We start from the raw sequence: 15,497 nt of genomic DNA, 5'->3' as shown, positions 1-15,497 counted from the left end.
GATCATTTACTTTCCTGATCCTGTTCTGAGAGATCTTTTCTGCCAGCCACAAGACATAGGTGCTGCTACTGGAATCCTTACACAGTTTGAAGGAGCAGGAATAGCACCAACATCAGAAACCCCTGTCAGCTTTTGTTATCTATGTTCCTTCGGGAACATGTCCTTCACTTCCTGTCCTGTAGAAACAAGAGGAAGTGAGAGCAAATTTCTCAAAAGTGACACAAACCCTTTTCTAATCTCTACCATTACCTACTCTAACCTATTTTAAAAAGTGCTACCCGTAAAGAACCCTCATGTGTCACTGATCTTCACTCTATTGCAAATGGCTGACTGACCTTCAACATGCCTTGACCCTGTTGAGCTGTGGCTCCTACCACTTACCTCTGAGTCACTACAAAACATTGTGGAAAATGTTTTTTACATCTGTGACCCCAATGCACATAGTCACCATCTCTTTTTGTCCTGGTGACCATAGAACCAAGACAGAAGTTAATAGCATACCCAAAATTTTAGGGTTGTCCAGATCAAGAGATGAGGGTAATTATTTCAATGGAGGCACCTGTTCTGGCAACAACTGTCTACGATGTGGATTCCTTTGATTTTATAGAGATTTCCTCCCACCTCCTAATAGTTCTCCTAGACAAGAAGTGAAGGGAAATCTCTGTGACATATGTAGCACCCTCCTAGACAGGTGCTAGGATCAGGTAAATTTAGTTCTGGCTCACTGTATCCAGTAGAGCTGCATTTTGTTGTTAAGTCATTTTAGTTTTGGCTCACTGTAATCAGTGTGGCCATGTTGATTGTTCTGGCCTGTTCTATGTTTCGGTGGCTGCAGGATTGACTGCTTTCCCCTGGATGGTTCAGAAATGTTCCGGAGGATAATGGGCAGAAAGAGTCTAATCAGCAGCAGAATATTCATACATCCCTGGCCAATCCCGGGAGGATGTTCCCAGATGGTGGCTGGGGGTGTGTATAAATACTCAGTGGGGTATTTTTCACTGAGGGGGATATCACTGTCTAGGGGGGCTGCTAGCGCCATAGGCCTTTCTGTGCATGTGGGGAGTTGAGGCCATGTGCATGTGGGGAGTTGAGGCTCCAGTATGGCTACCTGGAAGCTAATGCTGCTAAAAGATGCTGAATGCTGACTGAGGGACTGTCATCTAAAGATTTAATTTGGTATCAAAGGGTGAAAGTGTCGCGAGGATATTGGAAGCGGGCAACCAATTTTCCGAAGACATTAGTGAGTCCAGACTAGTGGCAGAGATCCTAGAGATTGTGGACCGGAGCCATCCCTCTTGTGCTAAAGTCAGTGTGTGCAAAGGGAACATTGTGTCCTGAAGAGTTCAGTCAATTGAATTCTTAGTGAAAGGACTTTGCTTAGACTGTCCAGTGAGGAAGATAAATCTCCTCAAGTTGCTATTGCAAAGCCCAGTGCACTCTTTCCTCGGCAAGGACTTGGCTCATAGTTCTACAAGAAAAAGTTTAGTGTCTTCAACTCATTGGTAATGTTTAAGACTGAATTTACACCTTGGCGTTTTGAATCATGGGCAGATTTACCACAATTTCAAAGCGCCGATGTGTGAATGTCAAATCGCGGGATGGACATTTGAGATGCCATTCACCTAAAATCGTGGTGCGGTTCTGCCACAATTGTCACCCAAAAAAAGTTCAGGAGCTACTTTTGGGCGATATGCTTCACTCAATGCAGGTTACCGCGATTGCAGAGCGTTTTGTCGCGTGCCAATCGCGGCAGAACCGCAACACGATTTTAGGTGCCAATGGCATCTCAAATGTGCATCCCGCAATTTGTCATTCACACATCTGCACTTTGAAATCGCGAGCAGAATCGCGGCAAATCTGCCTGCCATTCAAAGTGCAGAGGCGCTAATGCAGTCTTATGGAGTATCACACAAATACCCACTACCTATCCAAGTTTACGTTTTATTAAATAATCAGAAAAAGAATGACCCCGAGACTGGTTAATGAGCCTGAATCGTGACCGGAACTGTGCGTTGTGCTGCAAGGAAACTACTGGGAAAAAAGATCTGGGCAATCTAATTAGCAGCTCCTACGGGGGTAGTGCTACACATCAGCTTAAACCCCTTTTACTTTGATTCATTCTATCTACAAAAAAAAGTTTTCCTTATAGGAAGCACTTATAAAAATAGTTATCATGACAATCCTAATTAAAGTGATCCTAAAATCAAAAGCAAACATAATTCTTAGATGTGATGGCTGCATTCTTTTTCTTTGTTGAGTAGAGAAGCATCGAAAATTCGGCAGCCAAAACATATCGGCTGAAAATGGTGTTCTTGGCATTTTGTTTATAGACAGGGCCGGATTAAGAGCATCATGGGCTTGGTGCTGAGGATTTCGAAGGGCCTTAAGGGCTGTGCCTTGGCATGCACCCAGAGGAGGAAGGGTGCAGCCATGCATGCCTAATTCAACATGGGATGCTGTCTCTGAAGCCCATAAACACATCCATGCATCGGCAACTGTCCCTCCTTGTCCGGCCTTCGTGCTGTGTGGGGAGGTTCTGAGGGAGCTGCCTGGGGAAGCGAGCATAGAAGCCAGACTTCTGTGTTTACAAGTGACAGAAGAGCGGTAACAGTGAATATGGCCAACCCGGGGCCTATATAAAGGTAGGGGCCTGGAGCTGCAGCTCCAATAGCCCCTATGTTAATCTGGCCCTGTTTATAGAGAAAAAGGTGCCCATAATGGCGCAGAGAATTTATGCGATTTTGCCGCGACTTTACAATGATTTTACTGTGCATATAGTGTGTTTTTCATAGGTCATGTGACTCAGAAAGCGCATCAAAAGCGTAATGGGTGCCTTATTGATGCGCTTTTGTTGTGTTTTCAATGCCTTTCAATGGGGATGTGTGTTTTTGGTGCAGTTTTTTTAACCGACCAAAAATACAGCAAGCAAGATTTTTAACACCACATTGGAAGCGCAACAGACCAGTTTAACCACTTCAGCTCCGAAAGGTTTTACCTCCTTAATGACCAGGCCTTTTTTTGCGATTTCACACTGTGTTGCTTTAACGGACAATTGCGCGGTCGTGCAACGCTGTACCCAAATAAAATTGATGTCTTTTTTTCCCACAAATAAAACTTTCTTTTGGTGGTATTTGATTGACTCTGCGTTTTTTATTTTTTGCGCTATAAACAAAAAAAGAACGACAATTTTGAAGAAAAAAACAAAACAATATTTTTTACTTTCTGCGTTAAAACATATCCAATAAAAAAATTAAAAAATCAACTTTTTTTTTCATCAGTTTAGGCCAATATGTATTCTGCCACATATTTCTGGTAAAAAATCCTAATAAGTGTATTTTGATTGGTTTGCGCAAACGTTACAGCGTCTACAAACTATGGGATAAATTTATGGCATTTTTATTTTTTTATTGTTTTTAATAGTAATGTCGGCAATCAGCAATTTTTAGACACTTTTTGGGGACCAGTTACACCAATACAGTGATCAGTGCTAAAAAAATGCACTTTTACTGTATAAATGACACTGGCAGGGAAGGGGTGGGGTTAACACTAGGGGTGATCAAGTGTGCTCCTAAGGAAAGTCCCAAATATTTTATGAAATTAGGGATGGAGGCACTGAGCTATACAGGCAAATTGCCTCATATAAAGTCCCAATCTGTGTTTTACACTGCATCCGCCAAGGGGTTGGAGGTGTATGCTTCTCAGCTGGTCGTTTTCAGTTTGTACCATCGCAAGAACATCGCTATTAGAGCATTGAGATACCATACCAGTCGTGGATGGAGGTGGGTTGGGGGAAGTTTGGGCTGCTCCCTCCTACCAGCCTCCTATCCACCCATTAGCAGCCATGTGCTCCCAGAGTGGAGACACTCAAATTTAAAGGTGTTAGGACTGCAGATAAAACAGGGTGCCGTGTCATGGCTCTGCAGCTTATACATGCGTTTGCAAATGCGTGTCAACTAAACCCCTGTTCTTTCTTTATATCGAGACAGGTCTACTTGGTTGGTGGCAGACTGGAGGGTGAGTACATCAGACTGGGGGCTGGCTGGCTTCCATGCACCTCTTTTAATCCTTTTTAATTTGTTTTTTAAGGAATGCTTTCTAACTGTGTGGGGAATGAATGTGCTAGAGGGATATGTGTTTCAGATTATGGTCGACATAAAATTCCCATTCATTTAAATTCATGATTTTACTTAAAAAGTTGAATATAATACAATTTATATAAAAATGTATAATACAATTTATATAAATATATAAATTTCCTTTCGCTGCACCTCTTTCCTTTATTTTCACCTGGTGATCCAGCCGGTAAGTCTGTTGCTTTTCAATAGAGCAAGCTGTCTTACAAATGTAGCAGTTAGAGACCATTTACCACTGACTGGAGTGCTTATAATAATCAGCTTTTGTTTATTTATTTAAAACCTTTACCCCAAAAGGAAACCATTTTCTGTAACTGCAGTGGGAGCTGGGTGTCTGGATTCAATTTGTTAGTGTATGTAAATTTGCTAGTACATCTAATGCTCACTTCCGCCAGACTGATGCTACTATCCAAAGGCTTCCCCTGTGCTCCTTCATCCAGAGTGGAGGCACTCTAATACAGGAGGTGTGTTACTGACCAGATCACCAGGTAAAAACAGAGGGAAAAAAGCCTAAAAAACAAACAAACAAATGCAGCCACCACATTTGAAGATTGATAAGCTGAATATGTTTCCTCTTTGGTTTTGGGTTTAATACCGCTTTAACTCTACTCACCAAAGTTTTAGTATTCAAATATCTGAATAAAACCTTTTGAACTAAGCAGCAGTTCAGAGGATCAAAAGCTGAACATACACAAAAATTTTCCTTGAAGAAGGTTCAGAGGTTAACGTAAATGTGCCAAGGGGTTGGTCCACGTGTCAAATATTGGAGAAGAATCGGCCAAAAAGCTGTTTTATCTATGAAAAAACCTAATAGCACTCAACCACAAGTAAGATCAAAGGCGGTCAGCTGTGAAAGGGAAAATCTCCAAAAGTTTAAATTGAGGATAAGATGGAACAATTTTGAAAGGAATAGATTTAAAAGTGCAGAAGTTTAAAGTCCTAATAGTGTTCCCTGAGGAGCAAGAGTAACGATGAAAGCCGTGGAGTCAACCAAGGTCCTTTGCTGAAGGTCAACATTCCCACATGAAGAAACGACCACCAAGAAATAGCTTGGGGAAACGTAACTTTTGAAAGAAGTTTGATCAATCATGATTTTTTCTAAGGTTATAGGTCTCCAAGAAAGAGGAATTTAGCAATAATCAGACCTGGGGACAATAAAACCACAACATGGCTTTCTCCATGAGTAATTTCAGGGCAGATACGTTATCAGTATAGCCCCGTACACACAAGAAGAAATTCGGCTGGGAAATTTCGTCCGACGACCGATCTGCTGATTTTCGGCTTGTTAGTATAATGCTTCCGACTACCGACTCCGACTTTTCGGCCGAAAAAATCCTGGTGTGCAGGCTATATAATTTTTGTCGACTGTCAACACACGTCCGATTTTCGTCTCGTTAGTACAGATTTCGACGAGGAAAAATCTTATGAGCAAGACTGGGCATGCTCAGAGATGAAAAACATGACATCACTTCTGAAGTAGAATTCTGTCGTACGGGAAAATTCATGTGCAGTCTAGAGCACATTCCAACCAACAGACACCACTCTGGACAAAAGACGGAGGACCGGTCGGCGGAAATTCGTTGCGTGTGTACGAGGCTTAACTCTTACTAGAGCTGAATTAAAATACATAAAGAAAATGTAAAGGGAGCTCAGGACCGACTCAGCAGTGTGATGTATCTCATGCAAGAAAACGTAATCATAGCCTTGAGAATCGATTCATCCTACCTCCTTTTTACAGCACCGAATCAATGGACATAATTGTCAGGTGGGTAAGCCAGCCCCGGATGTCAAAGAAGGTGGGAACGAGAGTACAAAAAAGCACAGCTGCAAAAAAACAAAAAAAAAAACAGTGTCAGTAAACCCCAAAAAAGTAAAACCTTCCTGACAATTTTTGTAATCTCTGTGTGCCCTTTGTATGTTTAACCACTTAAGCCCCGGAAGATTTTACCCCCTTTCTGACCAGGGGGTATTTTGCGATTCGGCACTGCGTGACTTTAACGGACAATTGCGCGGTCGTGCGACGCTGTACCTAAACGAATTTGACGTCCTTTTTTCCCCACAAACAGAGCTTTCTTTTGGTGCTATTTGATCACCTGTGCGATTTTTTGATCATGCGCTATAAACAAAAAAAGAGCGTCAATTTTGCAAAAATAACAATATTTTTCAAATTTTTTTATATGAAATTCCCCCCAAAAAATGTAAAAATCCAAATTTTTTAACATTTTAGGCCAATTTGTTTTATGCTACATATTTTTGGTAAAAAAAAATCGCAAAAAGCGTATTTTGATTGGTTTGCGCAAAAGTTATTGCGTTTACTAACTAAGGGAAAGATTTTTGTCATTTTTGTTTTTTTTTAACGAGTAATGGCGGCGATCTGCGTTTTTTTTTGCGGGACTGCGACATTGCGGCAGGACAGATCGGACCCTTGACTGACATTTTTGACACTTTTGGGGGTACCAGTGACATTACTACAGTAATCAGTGCTATACATAAGCACTGTTGCTGTAAAACTTAACTTTATTAGAGATGCAGTGACTATGTGTGTCCCTAGGGGCGTGCTTCTTACTGTGCAGGGATGTGGCTGTGTGTGTAACAGCACAGATCAACGGTCCTACATAGCAGGACCGTTAGATCAGTGCTTTTACACAGGGGAGAATGACAGGCGGCTTTGTTTACACTAGCCGTCTGCCTTTCTCCCTTCACAGCGGACGATCGCAAGTGACCGGCGGACGTCGGGTCCGCCGGTCACACGCACGGAGGTGTCCATGAACGAGCCGAGGCGGGAGCGCGCCTCCGGCGGCGCGCGCCCGCCCGCTATTGGCTCCCAGGCTAGTGACGTACCGGTACGTCACTTTGCCTGGCTGGGGCTGACCACCGCAGTATATGTACTTGCGGCGGTCGGCAACCGGTTAATAAAGCTTTCCTTTATGAAAAATGATCTGGTCATCGTGACAATCACTAGTTCCTTCTTCTTAGTGGCAACGAGCTTTGGGCTCATACAGCCTCTGAAGCGTTGCCACCATGGTATGCAGGCTCCACTTATCCATGGATTACACTGGCCATACACTAGTAGATTTTTGAACAAACAGTATGATTTTAATCTCACTTGATAACAAATCCCCATCTAGACTTAAAATCGACACAAAGTACAAAAAAGATGTGGCTTTCAAGGCCGGTGGGAGGAGGAGGATCATATATATCACACAGTTTATCTAAAACATAATTTTATTGTACATAGTAGGATAAAACTTGTACATCAAAGGGGAAAAATTCCCATATTTGACATATATAAAATCAAAACAAAACAAGACAGAAACGCATATGTAGAAATATATTCCCAAATGGGAATGTCGATACTTGGTATCAAAAGATGATGATGGAGCATGGTCTAAGGGTCCCCAGCAAGCCAACGCATTTCGCACAAGGCTTCCTCAGGGCCAGAGAGACCAAGACAGACCGCTTTTTCCCAATGCAAATCGGATCATCGAAGAAAGAGCAGGGTTATGAACCGAACAATCAAGTTATCCATATATAATAATACCGCAGTAATCATCATACGACCATATTGAGATAGTGATTCTGTAGGCTTCAATAGGAAAACGTGCACATGTGCATACTCGCACCTATGTTCAGACTCCATTTATCTTGGACCATAAGGGCCAAAATGGCTACTCAATTTATCATAGCGACAACTTATAGTCCGAGTACATGGGGGCATCTGATTGGGTTAAGTATATCCAAATATCCTGTATCCTACATTGGCTAGACGTTACAGCTACAAAACATCCAGTGATAACATGAGGCAGGTATATTCAACATGGGTTCCAACTAATAAGCCCGCAACAGCAGACGAACCATGGGTCGCTAGGCAAAACTGGCCTGTGGCGTGCTTCAAATTCAGGATTCCTGCCCTAGACTTACAATCGGCTCCTTACATACTTTGAGGATTCCATGTCAACTACCCATATCCAGATAGCGCTGTCCAACTTCTTGTTTTCCTAAACAGAGCATACATCCACTGTCATAGATTAATTTGTTCAAGAAAATTGTTCTATTCTATCTGGATGAAAATGAACATCAATTTGACCTCACTAAGGAATGAAAATTGTAATGAACATTCATAAAATTATAATTTTCAAAATAAATGCTGCTAGTTAAAGTGATTGTAAGGCTCCGTTCACATGTCAGCGTATGGATCGCGGGCAGAACCGATGCGGTTCCGCCCGCGATCCGGAGATTATTGTAAAACGCGGGACGCCTGTGCGTTGCCCGTTGATTTGCAATAGCCCCCCAAACGCTGAGCGATGTTGCCGCGATTTCCGCCTGCCGAATCGCGGTAACATCGCGCAAAAAAAAATCGCGGGACGCATTACGCCCAAAAAAGTACAAGAGCTTCTTTGGAGCGTATTGCGTCCCACGATTTTTTTTGCGCGATGTTACCGCGATTCGGCAGGCGGAAATTGCGGCAACATTGCTCAGCGTTTGGGGGGCTATTGCAAATCAACGGGCAACGCACAGGCGTCGGTTCTGCCCGCGATCCATACGCTGACATGTGAACGGAGCCTAAATGATCACCTTGTAAAACAACCCATTTCGTTTAAAATAGAAATGAAAGGCAAAACATTTATGTATAGCTATAATAAACATGATAAATACCCTCCCCCCCCCCTTTTTTTTATAAGTGGTCACAAAACAGGGTTGGTTGGAACTTTTAAAAAAAAAAACAAATACAGATACATATACATATAATCAGTATATGAAATATACTGCGTTTAGAGGATGCAAGCGGAAGTTTTAGTCCAACATGTGCTCTTATAGCTGGTTCCTTCTTTCAGTCTGAGTTCCCAGGATGCACCTGTTTCTCTTCCTAAGATGGAAGAATGATGAGAACTTTTGTTAAAGGTGAATAGTTTTACAGTTTCTATAAAAACAGTAAATTAAACACTGGCTCCACCTTGTGGTCAAATCTGATATTGTAGGCAAAACCACCTAATTAACAGCTTGCTGACCGCCCCACGTGGATCGGCGACTCCTCCAGGCGAAATCACATACCGTCCAGGTTTGCGCACTGCAACCAACTTCAGCTGTGATTGGACACATCAGCCAATCAGCAGGTCCGGCAGACCTGATAGCCACCGGGACCCAGAGATCATTCCCAACAGAGGCAGAACAGAGGTCTGCTTATGTAAACAAGGGCTGATCACTGTTCTGTGACAGGTGAAGACAGAGATCCTGTGTTTCTGCTAAGCAGGAACAAGAATTTCTGCCTTCCCACAGCACAAGCACCTCCCCCACACAGTTAGAAAGCACCACCTAGAGACACATTTAACCCTTTGATTGCCTCTCATGTTAACCCTTTCCTTGCCAGTGTTATTAGTACAGTAACAGTGCATATTTTTAGCCTTAATTACTGTAGTAATGTCACTGGTCCCTCCAAAAGTGTCAAAATTGTCAGCTAGGGGTCCGATCTATCCACTGCAATGTCGCAGTCCTGCTAAAAATCGCAGATCGCCGCCATTACTAGTAAAAAAATATAAATAAATAAAAATGACATAAATCTTTCCCCTAGTTTGTAGACGCGATAACTTTTGCGCAAACCAATCAATATACACCTATTGGGATTTTTTTTTTAAAAAAATATGTAGGAGAATACAAATTTGCCTAAAATTTTTAAAAAAATTGATTTTCATTTATTTTTTTATTGGGAATGTTAAGTAAAAAATATTGGCTTTTTTTTTTGTTTTTTTTTTTTTAGAATTGTCTAAATTTATTTTTTTATAGCGCCAAAAATAAAAATGGCACAGGTGATCAAATACCACCAAAAGAAAGCTCTATTTGTGTAAAAAAAAAAGACATCACATTTTATTTGGGTACAGTGTCGCACCACCGCGCAATTGTCAGTTAAAGTAACGCAGTGCCGTAGCGCATAAAAATGGCCTGGTCATTAAGGGGGGTAAAACCTTCCTGTCCAGAAGTGGTTAATGCATAGAATGCATCAAGATAAAAAAAAAAAACCTTCAGCCTTTCCAATCCCTTTAAAGTAGAGTTAAGAAAAATAAACTTGTGCCCATCCAGCACTTCCTCAGACCTTCAGATAATGTTAAGGAGAATATATTAACACACGCTTTATTTTATTCCATGTTACTGATTAGAGCTTTTATCTGTTTGGAGACCTTTCATTTCATTACCGGAGATGGAATTATGCTTACATCGTGTTAGGACTCATCCCACCATCATAATTCACACATATTAAGCGCGGTGTGAAATGTATTGTGTTAGAAGGCATGGAATATATTATTTGGGCTCCGGGCTTATTCTGACTTCTTGACATAAAATTCATGAAGGTATATTGTATTCTCTTTGTACCTCTGACACTTGGTTCTGTCTGTTCCTTGTGCTGGAAATGGGTGACATTCTAAAAAGGTACAGAAACATCCCGAACACTTCATTTCCTTGACTGACTCACATCTGATTAGCGGAAATGAAGTTATTGAATTTTAATCAATGGTAAACTTGGAATTCTAGCCAACCTAATAACCTCTATGTATGTCTTATGATTTCAAACAATCTGTGATTTACATGCTTATGCTACACTGCTCAGCCAGGGTAATCTAAATTGGTCTCCAAACTGCGGCCCATAGTCAGAAGTGACCCTTTGTTTGCTTTTATCTGGCCCTTGGGGCAGTATTTCATTCACTGACACCAACGAAGGGGCATGGCTCCTCCCAATGACACCAACAATGGGGCCCAATGACATCAATGACGGAGGACCATTCCTCCCAATGAAACCAAGATGGGGCACAATAACTTCCAATGACACCAACAATGGGGCCCAATGACACCAATGATGGAGGACCATTTCTTCCAATGAAACCAAGATAGGGCACAATAACTTCCAATGACACCAACAATGGGGCCCAATGACACCAATGATGGAGGACCATTTCTTCCAATGAAACCAAGATGGGGCACAATAACTTCCAATGACACCAACAATGGGGCCCAATGACACCAATGATGGAGGACCATTTCTTCCAATGAAACCAAGATAGGGCACAATAACTTCCAATGACACCAACAATGGAGCCCAATGACACCAATGATGGAGGACCATTTCTTCCAATGAAACCAAGATGGGGCACAATAACTTCCAATGATACCAACAATGGGGCCCAATGACACCAATGATGGAGGACCATTACTCCCAATGAAACCAAGATTGGGCACAATAACTTCCAATGACACCAACAATGGGGCCCAATGACACCAATGATGGAGGACCATTCCTCCCAATGAAACCAAGATGGGGCACAATAACTTCCAGTGACACCAACAATGGGGCCCAATGACACCAATGATGGAGCACCATTTCTTCCAATGAAACCAAGATGGGGCACAATAACTTCCAATGACACCAACAATAGGGCCCAATGACACCAATGATGGAGGACCATTCCTCCCAATGAAAGCAAGATGGGGCACAATAACTTCCAATGACACCAACAATGGAATGAAAGCAAGATGGGGCACAATAACTTCCAATGATACCAACAATGGGGCCCACTGACACCAATGATGGAGGACCATTCCTCCCAATGAAACCAATATGGGGCACAATAACTTCCAATGGCACCAACAATAGGGCCCAATGACAGCAATGATGGAGGACCATTCCTCCCAATGAAACCAAGATGGGGCACAATAACTTCCAATGACACCAACAATGGGGCCCAATGACACCAATGATGGAGGACCATTCCTCCCAATGAAACCAAGATGGGGCACAATAACTTCCAATGGCACCAACAATAGGGCCCAATGACAGCAATGATGGAGGACCATTCCTCCCAATGAAACCAAGATGGGGCACAATAACTTCCAATGACACCAACAATGGGGCCCAATGACACCAATGATGGAGGACCATTCCTCCCAATGAAACCAAGATGGGGCACAATAACTTCCAACGACACCAACAATGGAGCCCAATAACACCAATGATGGAGGACCATTTCTTCCAATGAAACCAAGATTTGGCACAATAACGTCCAATGACACCAACAATGGGGCCCAATGACACCAATGATGGAGGACCATTCCCCCCAATGAAACCAAGATGGGGCACAATAACTTCCAATGACACCAACAATGGGGCCCAATGACACCAATGATGGAGGACCATTTCTTCCAATGAAACCAAGATGTGGCACAATAACTTCCAATGACGCCAACAATGGGGCCCAATGACACCAGTGATTGAGGACCATTCCTCCCAATGAAACCAAGATGGGGCACAATAACTTCCAATGACACCAACAATGGGGCCCAATGACACCAATGATGGAGGACCATTCCTCCCAATGAAACCAAAATGGGGCACAATAACTTCCAATGACGCCAATGATGGGACACAGTTCTTCCCAATGACATCAACAATGGGGCACAATTCCTCTCACTGACACCAAAGATGGGGCATTGTTTACTCCAACTGATGCAGTAATCTGGCCCTTTGTATAGAAAGTTTGGAGACCCCTGATCTAAAAGTACCAGTTTTATGTAACTGACACAGAACCATTTTCTTGAGGTTACACTTCACCCTGCCACATACTCTATTTTAAAGCTGAAAGAAGTATTAACCAGTTCTGGACTGGAAGGATTTGCCCCCTTAATGACCAGGCCATTTTTTGCGATTCGACACTGTTACTTAACGGACAATTGCGCGGTCGTGCGACACTGTATCGAAATAAAATTGATGTCCTTTTTTTCCCACAAATAGAGCTTTCTTTTGGTGGTATTTGATCACCTGTGCGGTTTATATTTTTTGCGCTATAAGCAAAAAAATAGCGACAATTCTGAAAAAAAAAAACCAAAAAAAAAACAATATGTTTCACATTCTGCTATATATCATTCCCCCAAAAAATTTGAAAATAAAATTTTTTCATCATTTTAGGTCAGTTTGTATTCTGCTACATATTTTTAGAAAAAAAAATTGCAATTAGCATATTTTGATTGGTTTGCGCAAAAGTTATCGCATCTGCAAACTAGGGGAAATATTTTTGTCATTTTTATTTATTTATATATTTTTACTGTTAATGGCGGCGATCTGCGATTTTTTATTTGGACTTAAACATTGCAGCACGACAGATCGGACCCCTAACTGACATTTTTGACACTTTTGGGGGGACCAGTGACATTACTACAGCACTACGCTTGCGACCGGCATAGGGCTACGTCGTTTCGCGCAGCCGAGCCAGCCGGCCGCAGTAGAACTGCGGTGGGCGGTTGGCAAGTGGTTAAACCCAAAAGCAAACATTTATTATATTGCAGCTTGTCAATTCTTAGATGTGATGGCTGCATTTGTTTTCTTTTTTTAGGCTTTCTTTCTTCTATTTTCATCTGGAGATCCAGCCAGTAAGTCTGTTGTTTTTTAACATAACAAGCTGTCCTTCAGATGTAGCAGTTAGAGAGTTAAGACAAAACCATTTACCACTGACAGGGGTGCTTACAATAATCAGCTTTATTCATGTAAAACCTTTATTTCAAAAGGGGGAAAAATACTTTATGTTGTACCTGCTTACATAGTGTGAGCTGGAGTTTGTCTTCAATTTGTTAGTGTAGACTGACAATGCTGACAATGCTGCAATTCAAAGGTTCCCCCTGTTCCCCTTCATTCAGAATGAAGACAATCTGACAGGAGGTGTGTTACTGGCCAGATCACCAGGTGAAAACAGAGGGGGAAAGCCTAAAAAAGAAAACGAATGCAGCCACCACATCTAATGATCGTTAGGCTGCAATATATTAAATTTCTGGTTTGGGGTTTAATACTGCTTAAAATGTAGGGGTGGCGACCTTTTCCTAGTTACATTGGTCCAATATGGACCAATGTAAGTATGTATGTGTCATACCTGTGGGATTCCTGTAGAAGCTCTTCTACAGTGATTGCTGCTAGCTTTCAGGTTCAGTGCTGAGTGGCTGCGTTGCTGCTTACTGAACACAGGCAAGAGGTTGCATTGCTGCTTACTGAACACAGGAGGACGTTTCCTCAACATGGGTTCAATTCAGAGAACATTTTCTAAATAAAATGTGAAATCACTGCCCTGCCTCTCCGCCTTGTTCAATTAGAGAACACTTTGCATTCATTGAGTAAATCCAAAGTGTTCCTTGAATGGTGGCTGTGCTGAGTAAGCGACCACCTGTCTTCACAATGCATCAGGGCAACCACTGGGAACAGAACCTGGAAGTTACAGGAGATCACAGCAGTAGCAGTGCCACATCTGTCCCTATGGCTGTCCCTGTCTGGCCCGCTATGCTTACAATGTCAACATGCCTCTCTGAGCCTAAGGCTGCAGGGTTAATCAAAATACTCTTTACAAAACTTTGGTTTGGCTCCACATAAGCATCTCAGTTTCTCATGTAGCCCCTTGGAAAAATGAATTGCCCACCCCTGTTCTAAAGGGATCACACCGGTATGCCACATACATTGTACATACTTACATCAGTCCAAGCATTAAAAACGGCAAAGGTGTGCAAATATATTTAGTTCTTAATCATATGATGACATCAAAGATCCAACATGTTTCGGAGGATAACATTATCCTCCTTCATCAGGGCTTTAGTTTGCTGGTAAACCACTGCAACAATTGCGCACCATATGTAGATTTAGGTAGAGATGGCAAAACGTATACATAGCCAGGCAAAACAAAAGTTTGTCTCCGCTATATTGATGACATCCTTTTGATTGAGACTGCAGGTTAAAAATACTTTCTCTGTTTTTTGCCCTCTTTTTCTGCATATGTTCCTGGATCTGCACACCTATTGTGGTTATTAGGAGGGATTCCTAGTCTTTGCTGGATTTTGGATTAGATAGTATATAAATCAGCCCAAGGGAACATTACCAGAAGTTTGACTGTGGGAGAGAAAGACCAGAGGAGGGAGAGAGAAAGATCTTAGTGTACCGTATATCTTTGTCATAAATCCTATACTGTATCTATGGAGGTTGCACCGCTCAATTAGAAGGATCATATCTGCTGACTACCAATATCCATCAAATAAAGACTGCTCTCAACATCTCACCATTCCAAGGTGGATCCACAGTGTCCCAAGCATGGAGCTTTCTATTAGGGGTTGCTAGAAATACCGGGGTGACACTCTCAAGATAAGGCCACTAGCAGCCAAGAGGCAAAAAGGGCCACTGGGTCTTCATTCTTTATTTCCTTGGGTCCTTGTATGAGTTTCAGTCCCTACTTCCTTGGGCTGAAACCCATACAAGGACCCAGGAAAGTACAGAGTGGAGGCATGCACATCATGGCCCAATGTGTATGAATAGGTAGGCAGCAGTATGCTTAACGAGTTATGTATAATGGT

At 42.2% G+C, this 15,497-nt stretch overlaps 1 protein-coding gene across 2 annotated transcripts in view; it reads right to left on the bottom strand.

The window, feature by feature from the left end:
- KCNJ6 (potassium inwardly rectifying channel subfamily J member 6) overlaps positions 1-15,497 on the bottom strand; it is a 373,722-nt gene that overhangs the window by 226,522 nt on the left and 131,703 nt on the right. Inside the window, exon 2 of one of the 2 annotated variants that reach the window (XM_082245412.1) lies at positions 5,859-5,957. The exons of the other annotated variant lie outside the window; for it this stretch is intronic. The gene's annotated coding sequence lies outside the window, so the exon portion shown is untranslated. The remainder of the gene's footprint in view (positions 1-5,858; positions 5,958-15,497) is intronic. 2 annotated transcript variants of the gene reach the window in all.

The sequence above is a fragment of the Pelophylax lessonae genome (genome assembly GCF_965119305.1).
Source record: "Pelophylax lessonae genome assembly, chromosome: 2".
Lineage (NCBI taxonomy): Eukaryota > Metazoa > Chordata > Amphibia > Anura > Ranidae > Pelophylax > Pelophylax lessonae.
The sequence above is the reverse complement of the archived record's forward strand: the minus strand, read 5'-3'. Positions and strand labels throughout refer to the sequence as shown.